At 34.4% G+C, this 12,849-nt stretch overlaps 1 pseudogene; it reads right to left on the minus strand.

The window, feature by feature from the left end:
• Positions 1–215: 215 nt before the first annotated feature.
• Positions 216–331, minus strand: LOC126016680 (uncharacterized; annotated as a pseudogene).
• Positions 332–12,849: the final 12,518 nt, after the last annotated feature.

The following is a 12,849-nucleotide window of genomic DNA, read 5'->3' on the forward strand; positions in this document are numbered from 1 at the left end:
TTATATTTTTCTTTGTTTTGGTCCACACAATTCAACACTCAGAAATTACTACTAGCAAGCTTAGAGGACCATATGAGATGTTCAAACTAGGTTAGGACACATGAAAGGAAATGCCCTTCCAGTTGTGCTAGGGCTCTGGCCCTACTTGTGTTTTTTAAGCAATATGTTTAAATTTGATATTACAAATAAATCATAAGCATGCTTTAAAATTTTCTTTTTTTGTCCCCAGTTCACAATACAGACCAGGCAAAGGGCCTGTGTTGAGGTGTATATGAGGTGCATTTACTATACCTCCTCTTTCTGCACAGCCTGTGGTAAGAATTGGGAGGCCTTATCTTTTCTTTTCTTTTTTTTTATTTTTTAATATACATAACTCCTTTATATATAAATGTATATTTATGTATAAATATAAATCCTTTATATAAATCCTATTGTTTAATTATTTTATAAAGATACCAATCATTTGACTTAGGGCTCACCTTACTCCAGGGTGATTAATCTTACCTTGATATCTATTCCTGATAATAGACAATTTTTCCAATTACAGTCACACTCAAAGATTATTCTAAGCATCATTTCGGGAGGGGAAGTTTTCACATACATAATAGGTCTCGTCTGGAACATTTCTTTTTACATTGTAGGTATTCATCTTTAACTCTTATTTTTCTTATAACTCTACTTTCTTCTGTTCTCTAGGACTTACAGTTTATATTCACTGTTGCAAAGTTTTATAGAACACTGCTCTTCTAGATGTACTATTAAAAAGTGAAATAGTGAAGAGAAATTTTGACATTTTTATTATTTTGTAAACACATACACATTTTATAGCACTAAGAAGAGTTTATATTCTATTTTCTTCCTAAGACATAAAGCTCTTTAAGGATAATACCTAATATTTCTAAGGTATTTCTAAGCTATAATCTTAAAAGATAAGATTTTAAGAAATGGTATATTATAGAGCATATTTTTGGAATTACTATGAGAAAGAAGCTATTTCCTCTATTTTAGTGTTTTGTTTTGTTGGGCCACATCTGGTGGTGCTCAGGGGTTAATCCTGGCTCTGTGCTCAGAGATGACTCCTGACAGGCTTGGGGAGCATCTGGGATGCAGAGGATGGATCCCAGGCCCCCCTTGTGCAAGGCAGATGCCCTACCCACGGTGCTATTGCTCCAACCCCTCTTGATTTTTTAAATATTATTAAGACACTGTAATGTTTTGCACAAAAATGTGTAATGCACAGAGTAAGTCATAATTGAGTTTTATGCATACTATTTTCCTATAGCAGTCCCACTACCATTCTCAACTTCCTTCAACCAGTTCCACAAAATTTTTTAACCTATCTAAGTATCTAATTTCTAATCTTATCTAACCTTCTAACTTATTTCCTTTCTGTGGCTCCTTTCCCTCATGTTGTGACCCCACCCTTTCTGTGGCTCCTCAACTATCCCTGGTTGGTTCCCTCATATTGTGACCCCTTCACTTACGTGATTTTCCTTTGCAGACCTTTTGGGATATTCTGGGACACATAGATGTCCTTATGGTCCACAGTTGAAAAAATTTTGGTCCCCTAAAACAAAATAACAACCTCCATTTCATTATAGTTTTGAACAGCTTCAGTGTTCATTTATTAACTTCTAATGTTTTTGAAAAATTAACAATTAATATTTATGCTTTAACTTAATTTGTCTATTGCTTACTTACAAACTATATAAAATTTCTACTCTATATTTATGCAAGTAGACTATTAAATCTGTGACTTTTAGTTTGTCCTGTATTAGCTTAAATATTTATATTTTCTTTTGATATTAACCAAAAATAAACAATTTTTTTCTAGAATTATCTAGTGACATTAAAAATTGTTTTATGACTACTTTTGAAATAGCAAATTTATACATTTAAAAAATTTTGCTTCCAATTTCCCATGCAGAGATAAGAAAGAGAAAACTTTTATTACTTGTGTGTAAATTAATATCGTTAAAGCAATTTAAATTATATATAAGTGTAAGTTAATATCTTTAAAGCATCTTTTATTCAGATAAACCATATTGTACCATTTAAGTTTTAAAAGGAAAAAATAAACTGACTGCATATTCATGCACATTGTATTATTTAAGTTTCAGGAAAAGTTTAAATACTTAAGAATATGGCTCAGACATTACTAAAGGATTTTTCTGCTTGTTTTGAGCTAGTATTGGGATTTTTAAAAGGTACCAGGCAACAGTAATGCTGATATTTCATAGCCTTATCTATCTTTACAAATTCCATGTTTTAATGTTGGTTTCTCACATATTGGTTTCTCATAAATAATGATTTTTCTCTCTGCAAGGCTTAAGCAAAAGATAAAAGTGTTTTAAAATATAGCTGTTAGAATACAGTTTAGTAAATTTTTCCACTTTGACAAATAATATATTTAAATTATGATGCTGTTCAGAACTATATAACTTTTAAAGACCAATGTGGTGGCTCAGACTTTATTCTCTACATAGTCGTAAAATCTTTAATATACCGAAACACTGACAAATTAGAGTATCATATAACTCTGATTCTGAGTTTCCATTATCACACAGACATTTGGCTTTTATTTATTTATTTTTTTACATAGACCATTACTCCATTTATTCCATTGTATTGAATCCATCTTAGATGCTTCTAGTTCTACCCGGGGGCAGTACTTTGAATGGCTTGCCAAGTTCTGACTAAATACTTAGGTGTATGCTGAGTCTAGTCTGACAGCTGCTGTTCTCATTGCCTTGAGTTCACATATTTTCTCACTTCTAATTTTATGATATGGTTAAAGGGCCTTTCTCAGTTTAAACAAAATTAAAGAAAACTTTATAGTAGTTAAACATTTAATTGTACATATAGAATTTGGTCAGAAGTATGAATATATATGTGAAATATGAGAATCTTTAAGAATGGTAATAATGAAATAAAACTAACATAGTGGCATATGAATAGTGATAAGGCCTGAATTTGAGTTTAATTTTTCCCTTCTCTTCCATAACCATTTCAGAAATTGACTAAAAGAAAGTCATCAAATTCTAAGACATTTCTTTTTTTTTAATTTTTTTTATTTAAACATCTTGATTACATACATGATTGTGTTTGGGTTTCAGTCATGTAAAGAACACCACCCATCACCAGTGCAACATTCCCATCACCAATGTCCTAAGTCTCCCTTCTCCCCACCCGACCCCCGCCTGTACTCTAAACAGGCTCTCCATTTCCCTCATACATTCTCATTATTAGGACAGTTCAAAATGTAGTTATTTCTCTAACTAAACTCAGCACTCTTTGTGGTGAGCTTCCTGAGGTGAGCTGGATCTTCCAGCTCTTTTCTCTTTTGTGTCTGAAAATTATTATTGCAAGAATGTCTTTCATTTTTCTTAAAACCCATAGATGAGTGAGACCATTCTGTGTTTTTCTCTCTCTCTCTGACTTTTTCACTCAGCATAATAGATTCCATGTACATCCATGTATAGGAAAATTTCATGACTTCATCTCTCCTAACAGCTGCATAATATTCCATTGTGTATATGTACCACAGTTTCTTTAGCCATTCGTAAGACATTTCTTTATGTCAAAAAAATATTTAAAAATTTCATATTAGTATTTTGAGGATGAAGCTGAATAGACTATTTAGACTCATTCAAACAAGGCATGTCAGACTAGTAGAACTATTCATTTATTTAGGAAACTATTGGGAAGTGATTCTATATGAATTTCTCCTGTGTCTTCTCATGTTGTGTCAGGGGTCCTCAAACTTTTTAAACAGGGTGCCAGTTCACTGTCCCTCAGACCATTGGAGGGTCTGACTATAGTAAAAACAAAATTTAGGAATGAATTCTTATGCACACTGCATATATCTTATTTTGCAATGAAGAAACAAAACAGATACAAATACAATATGTGGCCCACGGGCCATAGTTTGAGGACCACTGTATGTGAGTGATACATACACTGTCCTTTCACTCCACAATTTATTTTCTAGGATATTTATGTAAGGAACATAAGAATGAAGATAGTTTTCTTTTTGTAACTAATTGAAAATATTAAATAGTGAATTTTATATTTGTATAACTTTTAAATATGCAACCTTTTAGTATAATGTTTATGTATAATAAAGACTCTCTAGAGTAATAAAGATTAAGCAGGCTTGCTCAGGTCTCCTAAATTGTTACATTAGTCCACTATGTATTTTATCCACTCTGCTCACTCTTCAGGGTACTTGGAGTGATGGGGAATAGACAAATTGCAGGTGAAGTGGAGAGAAGAAAAGTAGTTGATACGAGTCTACCACTTTTCTTTTTAGCTACTCCAGGTACTCAGGGAAGTGCTCAGGGAAGAACTGAGAAAATCTACCACAAGAACCTCATAGAGTGGGCAGTTGCAACCCACTAGTTCCACTAGGTAATCAGCATATTGTAGCATTTAACTCAAATGACATGGAGATTAATCCCTGCTCCCTGATTTCTTAATTAGTCATGGAACTTGGGCTGGAATTAGGAATATAGCTTTTTTTTCTAAAACAACAACAAAACCAAAAACAAACAAACAAAAATAAACAGTCCTAAGGCCTGCTCAGGGCTTTTATAGGTACATCACTTTTCTTCACAGAAAATGATTTCAGGAGAAGGAAGAGAACCAAGGGTATTGCATAAAGTAAAAGAAAGACCAAATAGAAATGTGTGATTCCCATGAAAAGTTGGTTTTATAGACTTTATTTCAAAATGCCCTCACTTGGGGATTTCTATGTTGATACAAATCTATTACTATGGCATGGTTGAGGGGAAAATCTTTGAACTCTTGGTAATCCAACTAAATATTTTCATCACAGCCCTCAGAACTACAGTTGTTTAGGGATCATGTGATCCTAAAAAATAATTCTTCCAGAGGCTAGCACGAGTTCTATAAGATGAGATACATTTTCCTTTCACTGTCTTGTTTGAGCAATTGGAAACCTGTGTAATCTGGACAATTAGATATAAAACAGGCAGGCAAAAATAGGAGGAAGAGGCTGTTTATGTATTTAAAATGTCTTAGCTTTCTGAGTCCTAAATAGGCTATTCAATTCAGGTTTAGAGTTTAAAGTCAATACCTTTTAAATTAACATTAAATAGTAGATGGACAAATTTGGTTTACCAATTTTTCCTCCAGTTGTTAATTTACAACTTCAGCTTAATTTGAAGAAAAACTACATATTTTGTATGTTACACAATAAAATAGCAAAATGCTTGTGGAAGAGGCATGTATGTCCTAACCCATGAATGCATATAATATGTAATACTTTGGAGTTATCAGCAGTCTCATGTTTTATCTGCTTCAGAAATACTGCAGGTTACCTTGGTGATTTTATTTTATGCCAACTTCTTGACTTTATCTCTTAGAGTAGGAAATGTGATTTTGGCAGCACAACGATCAGAATTATCTCACAAGAGGAGATTCCGAGAAACCAAGTTCAAAGCACTGATGTCTAAAAGCAAAACAACTCAAGAATTTATAATAAGAGAAGAAACAGTCTCGTGGAATGGAATACTTTTACTGAAATAAAATTTCTTTTGTCCATTTCTTTTCTTAATCAAATTTGTAATAAAACAGCAATACATATTGTTTGGAAAGGAACAGTCAACATGTGGGAATAAGGATTCTGATTTTTGTAATCCCAAAATGTTCAAATATGGTGAGATATATTTTTTGACCCTTCATTTATTTCTGATTTGTCTTTTATTTATTTGTTAGTCACACGATTGTTTTGTGCACTTTTCTTTATGCAGAATTTTCTTCAAAAATGTTAAAAAAGGAATGCATAATAATATCTAAAATTGTAGAAATTAATTTTTTAAATAAATATTTTTTAAATTAAAAATACATGGTTTTGTGTCACTGCCATCATGTATGCTCATTGACCAATACCATAGAGAGGCAAACAAAGCCTCAAAAACTCCTCATATACTGGTCTTGCAGCTGATCACACTGGGGTCCCTTGTCAGAACAAGGGCAAGTCCCCAGCCCTACGGAAGCCTCAGCAACTGCTCACATACCCTACAATTGCTGTTTTACCAACGGCCCAGCTTCATCACTTCTCCACTAATCTCTGCACAGACCCTAATCTCCCCAAACTCCAGATATGCCATTAAAAAGGTTTTTATTTTAAGCACTGTACTTTACAGAGTTATTTATAATGTAGTTATCTCTAGTATTCAATATTCCAACACCAATCCCACTGCCAGTGTAACGTTTTCTCTACCCTTGCCACTTATTAACCAACTTCCCTAAAGCCTCCTCATTGGTGAGTAAGACTAATTTGCTTAATATTGCTTGGTACAACAGAATGGTAATGGAATTATATAAATGGAATTATATAAAAAGTATTAAAAGAAAATTTGTGAAAATCATTATATATCACAATGGGGTTGTTATGTCACTGCCTGAATGTTTGCTCAGCTGTTTATTGTTAATTGAGTATTCTGTTATAAATTTTGTTTGTTGAGCTTATGTGGCTTCTATGATAATTTTATTTCTTTTTATTTTTTTTTTTTTTTTGGTTTTTGGGCCACACCCAGCGATGCTCAGGGGTTACTCCTGGCTTGGCTGTCTGCTCAGAAATAGCTCCTGGCAGGCACGGGGGAACATATGGGACACCGGGATTCGAACCAACCACCTTTGGTCCTGGATCGGCTGCTTGCAAGGCAAACGCCGCTGTGCTATCTCTCCGGGCCCGATAATTTTATTTCTAATGGGAAGTCAGTATTAAAATTTTGTAGTTCTGGAAAGTCAGTTTTGAAATTATGGAAGCGTAATGCGTCCATGTAAGCAGGTACTTGGTCCAGGACTTTGAGGATCTGTGGAACTGAGCTAATGAGATCAGAGGATAACAGCTGTGGTTCAAGAGCATGGCTACTAGGACTTCTGGAAGTACAGAGGCATGAGTGGGGAGGTGGCCTTCCAATGCTCTAAATAGTCTCTGTAAATATCAGCCACAAAACTGGCATTTCTGGAGTTTTTGGAGGTTAGGAGTCTCTGTAAAATTAGTAGAAATTAGTGATGCTGGGCCATAGGTATGACAACTTTGTAAGATGAGTCTGTGTGTGCAGCCAGAACTTCAGCAAGGTGGGGTTCTTGTACTACCCTTCTTCCTGATGGGCCCCAGTGCAATCTGATGCAAGGTCAGTATATCCACAAGTTTTTGCTTAATTTGCCTTTTTCAAGAATTAGATGAGTTGATGGCACTGGCTGACATTCTCGTCAGCTCTGGATCATGGCTGTAGCTGCTGAAACTTCTGGAAGTATGAAGGTTCTGGGAGAGCCAGTATGGAGGTGCTGGTGGGCAACCTCCCCCACCACTTCTGTGCTTCCAGAACTCCTGGCAGTCACTCTTAGGATCCATGATGCTGCCATATGAGCTCATAAGACCATTGCCAGAGTTTCTTGAAATCCTGGACTGAGATGCTGCACACTTGACTGTGCATCACTTCTATAATTTTAATACTTGACATATCAGTAGTAATACACCAACTTAGATGTGATATTATCATAGAAGTCATATAAGTTCAACAAACAAAATCAACAACAGAAGAGCAATAAATAGTTGAGTAAACCATCAGACAATGACATAATGATATTATTGTAAGACAACAATTTTCACAAATTTTCTTTTAATATAGGTTATTTTTGATAATTCAATTATCATTGGGTTGTACCAAATGATATTAAGTAAATTTTTCATATATGCTGAGAAGGAGGTTTGTAGGAGATAGAAAAACTGGATACAATGAAGGAAGAAACATTACACTAGTGGTAACATTACCAATTAGGTTACACTAGTGGTAAAATTGGTGTTGGAACATTGAATGCCAGAAATAACTGTATCATGAGTATCTATAAACCGAGCTGTTTAAAATAAAGAATTTTATTTTTAAAAGTTACATGTTTTGTTTAAAATATGCAAGTAAACATATTATAAAATAGCAACAGTAATCTTCGTTAGTACAACTATTTTCATTTAATTAATTTATTTATTTGGTTTTTGGGTCAACTCGGCAGCGCACCAGGGTTATTCTTGGCTCTGTGCTCAGAAGTCACTACTTGCAGGCACGGGGGACCATATGGGATGTCTGGATTCGAACCACCATCCGTACTGGATTAATTGTGCACAAGGCAAAGGCCCTACCACTGTGCTATCTCTCCGGTCCCTAGTATAGCTATTTTTAATTAATTTTATGTAGTATCAATATTGAAATTTGTTGCATATGTTTTCATGTGATTTGTTCTTATTTGATTCTCTTTGTAAAACTTATTTTTTAAATGAGAAATGTTTCTAAAGATTCAAAGCAAAAAGAGAAAATTCTACAAACATTTCTGTATACTTTTTTAGTTTATAAAATGTACCAAAAGATTATTTAAAAGATTAATTTAAGGCATTAAGGAAAATTTTGTCTAAGATTTACAGTATTTTTCAGTACAGATGAACAGTGTGATAATTTTAGTTTTATGTTTACCCAAATAGTTCTTTTATATGCCTTAGATATTAAATATATTACTAGGGACATAATGTCTCTAGTCATGAAAACAAAGTGAAAGAAAATAAAATACTAAGGAGGCTATCTTCATTTTTTGTTATTAAATTTTTTTTCTTACTAAAATCATTGTGATTCACAAAGTTCTTTAGTTGAGTTTCAGACATACAATGTTTGAAGACTAATACCACTACCAGTGTCAACCTCCCTACACCATATATTTCTAGAGTGCCCCCCAGCCTGCAAGCACAACAGGCCCATTTTAAGTGTTGGTTGTTAAAATTTGAGTCTCATGATTTAATTATTGTTGACTCTTACTTTGATATTTAGTTCTATCCTGGACCTCAAGAGGATATCTTCTGGTTTGCTTTTGTTTGTTTGTTTTTGTTCTGGGGCCACACCCAGTGATACTCAGGAGTTACTCCTGGCTATGCACTCAGAAATTGCTCCTGGCATGGGGGACCATATGGGATGCTGGAGGATCAAACCGCAGTCTATCCTAGGTCAGACGCGTGCAAGGCAAACAACTCAATGCTGCACCACCACTCAGGCCCCAAGAGGCTATATTCTAAAAGAAATCTACTAAGCTTATTTAGCCTAAACAGTAACACAGAAAGCTCAACCACAGAAAGCACCAACCACAGCCCAGTAAATCCTTACACACTTACTTTAGTAACATCATAGAGAGATATAACCATTATTTCAAATTTACTCTTGTTCACCTAAGTTTTGATTATTCTACTTGCCTTTGTACTGTAAAAAGATATGAAGCAAATTTGTTTATATCTGCAAGAAGTCAGGTTAGAGTGGTGAGTGAGAAATTGGGGACCCTGGTAAAGGGAAAATCATACTGGTTGTAGGATTGGTGTTTGAACACCATGCATGAAATATTATAAACAACTTGGTAAATCATGATATTATAATAAAATATTTAAAAGTAGGCTATATTTCAAACTTTTTTAAAAGGCCAAAGCATTTCCCAGTGGTTTCAAATTTCCTTAATACCGCAATACCTTAATACCTTAATAGCTCAATTACATGGATAGAAATGGAAATTTTAAGTGGATGAGGCCCAGGGCCCAAGTAGTATCAGGTGCATTGGATGGAAAACAAAGATGGTAAGAACTATATACCCAAGCCAAAGTCAGAGACAATAGATCAAGAGACCCAAACTATAACTAGTTAAACACAAAATGGATCATTTACTCTGGTAGTCCCAGGGCTAAGAGTTGAGGTATGGGATGCATGCTGGAAACTCTGGTGGAGGGAGGTCAACACTGGTAGTAGGAATGACAATAATTCACTGTCACTATATGCCTGAAATACCAATATAACCATGAAGGACTTGTAATTTATAAAAAATTGAAAAAAAAGAAATGGAATTTTAAAAACATGGCATATCTAACATCTTAACTGGTAGTCAACTTCTTAGCTCATTCTGATTTCCATTTTCTCCTGGCTAACATTAATTGCACTTGTATACACTTTTGTATTTATATTACTTTTCTCTTCAAATAAACTTAAGCCTTCAAATATAAAAGCAAGAAAGAGAAACAAAAGTTAAGATATTTTAAGTACCCTTTTAAAATTAAATTAAAAATTTTAAATTACTTTATTTAAATACTGTGGTTATAAGATTGTTCTTAATACAGTTGTTTTCCTCCACAATTAAAAGTTAGTTCATGATAGAGTTTCAGTCATACATTATAAAACATCCTTCACCAGTGTATACTTTCTGTCACCAATGTCTCAAGTTTTCCTTCTTTCTCCCGTCTGCCTGCCACTGGGGCAAACATTTTTCTCTTCTTTCTTCTCACTCTTTCTCTCTTTCTCCCTTCTTTTTTATCCCTTTCTTTTTTCTGTGGTTTGCAATATTGTTGATGAAGGATTATCATGCTTATCACTTTATAGCTCCTTTCAGCATCTAGTTTTTGTCCAGAGTGATCATTTCCAATTATCATTGTCACAGGGGTCCATTCTCTGCCCTTACTGCATTCTTCTGAGATTTGTGGCAAGCTTCCTACCATGTAATGGTCCTCCAGGCCATCTTTTCTATTGTCTCTGGATACTGTTATACAATTTTTATGTATATTTTACATCTCACTAATTAATATGATTATTCTATGTCTGTCTATCTTTATCTGACTTATTTTGCTGAGCATAAAACTCTTCATACCCATTCAAGTATAATTACATTTTATCACTTCATTTTTCCTAACCGATACATAGTATTCCATTACGTAGATGTACCACAGCTTCTTTAGCAACTCATTTGTTCTCAGACACTTGAGTTGTTTCCAGATTTTGGCTATTGTGAATAGTGCTGTAATGAACATAAGAATACAGAAGACTTTTCTGCATTATGTGTTTTGGTTCTTAGAGTATATTCCTAGGAATATATTTCTGAAATGCTGAATTAAATGGAAGCTTAATTTCTAGGTTTTTAATATTGTGTTGTTATATTGTTTTATATTTATATACAAATTTATTATATATTTTAATATATTATTATTTATATTTATTATTTATTATATTGTTTTTATATTGTTTTCCAAAAGGGCTGGACCAGTCTACATCCCATCAGCAGTGAATGAGAGTCCCTTTCTCCCTGTATCTGTGATTCTTGTTCTTTGTGATGTGTGCCAGTCTCTCTGTGTGAGATAATACCTCATTGTTGTTTTGATTTGCATCTTCCTGATGATTAATGATGTAGACTATTTTTTCATGTGCCTTTTGGCCATCTGTATTTCTTTTTTTTTTTTTTTTTGGTTTTTGGGCCACACCCGGTGACGCTCAGGGGTTACTCCTGGCTATGCGCTCAGAAGTCGCTCCTGGCTTGGGGGACCATATGGGACGCCAGGGGATCGAACCGCGGTCCGTCTCCTAGGCTAGCGCAGGTAAGGCAGGCACCTTACCTCGAGCGCCACCGCCCGGCCCCAGTCCATCTGTATTTCTTCTTTGAGAAAATGTTTGTTCATTTCTTCTTACCATTTTTGATTGAATGACATGTTTTTTCTTACTAAGCTCTACCAGTGACTTATATATTTTAGATGTTAATCCCTTATCAGATGGATATTGTGTGAATAATTTTTCCCATTCTGTATGTTGTGTTTGTATCCTATTCGTTGTTTCCTTTGAGTTGCATAGGCTTCTTCTTAGTTAAGTGTAGTCCCATTTGTTTATTTTTTCTTCCACTTGCAACTGGATTCTTTATGCCTTCAGCTTCAATATGTTGGAGTGTTTTGCCTACATCTTCCTTTATGCATCTTATGGTTTCAGGTCTGATATCAAAGTCTTTAATTTATTTTGAATTTACTTTATGCATAGTATTAAAGAGAAGTCTGAGTTCATGTTTTTGCATGTAGCTGACCAGTTTCCCCAATACCACTTGTTGAAGAACCTTTCCTTGCTTCACTTTGTATTTCTTTTCCCTTTAACAGAGTTTAATTAATAATATACCTAAGGATCAGTCTCATAATATTCAAGTAGATATTCAATATTCTGTTGATCTGAGTGTCTTTATTTGAATCCTTGCTGTTTTAATAACTACTGCTTAGTACAGTGAATTGTACTATCATTGTACAGTTGGATTGAGGAAAGTGATACCTCCCATTTTCTTTTTCATAAAGATTGCTTTAACTATTCTTGGAGGTTTATTGTTAAGTCTCTTATTTTTTGAGTTTCACTCCTGCCTTTTCATTAGCTTATCTTGCACAGGTGAAAATGCTGAGGCATCTCTGAATCTGATGAGAACTGGTTCTACTGCTTCTCAGGTTAGATAGGCAGCAAAAGAAACTTCAAACAAAATTAACCAAGCACACATAATAACAACAATAATATGATTGTCCAACTGTAAGGCACTCTCCTTTCATGAAGTTGACCTGGATTCAATACCAGAACCCATTATGGTCCCTCAAACCCTGCCAGGGGTGAAGCCTGAATGCAGACACACAAGTAGGACCTGAGTACAGTGGGTGTGGTTCCTCTTAAAATACATAAAAGCAACTATAGTTGTTATGTCTAAAGACATTAAGAAACAGATTTTTGAAGTAAACTATGAGAAGTCAGTAGGTGAGACTGAAGAGAACAGAATGTCAGGACAGGGATAACATAATGTATTAGTAGAACAGAGGGGTGTATGTGTTGTTTGCAGGTGGTATTGTAACAATTTTGCAACACACACTGTTCCCTCTCCTGAAGTAACAAGATGTTTTGGAAACAAGATATTCCTGCAGTCAGCTAGTCTGCAGAGAGTGTGATAAAAATATTATTTTGTAGCACACTTTGTACCCCACAGTACTTTTTACTTTGATTTTTCAAGCTTTAGTTACCA

The sequence above is a fragment of the Suncus etruscus genome, chromosome 8 (assembly GCF_024139225.1).
Source record: "Suncus etruscus isolate mSunEtr1 chromosome 8, mSunEtr1.pri.cur, whole genome shotgun sequence".
In the NCBI taxonomy this organism is placed as follows: domain Eukaryota; kingdom Metazoa; phylum Chordata; class Mammalia; order Eulipotyphla; family Soricidae; genus Suncus; species Suncus etruscus.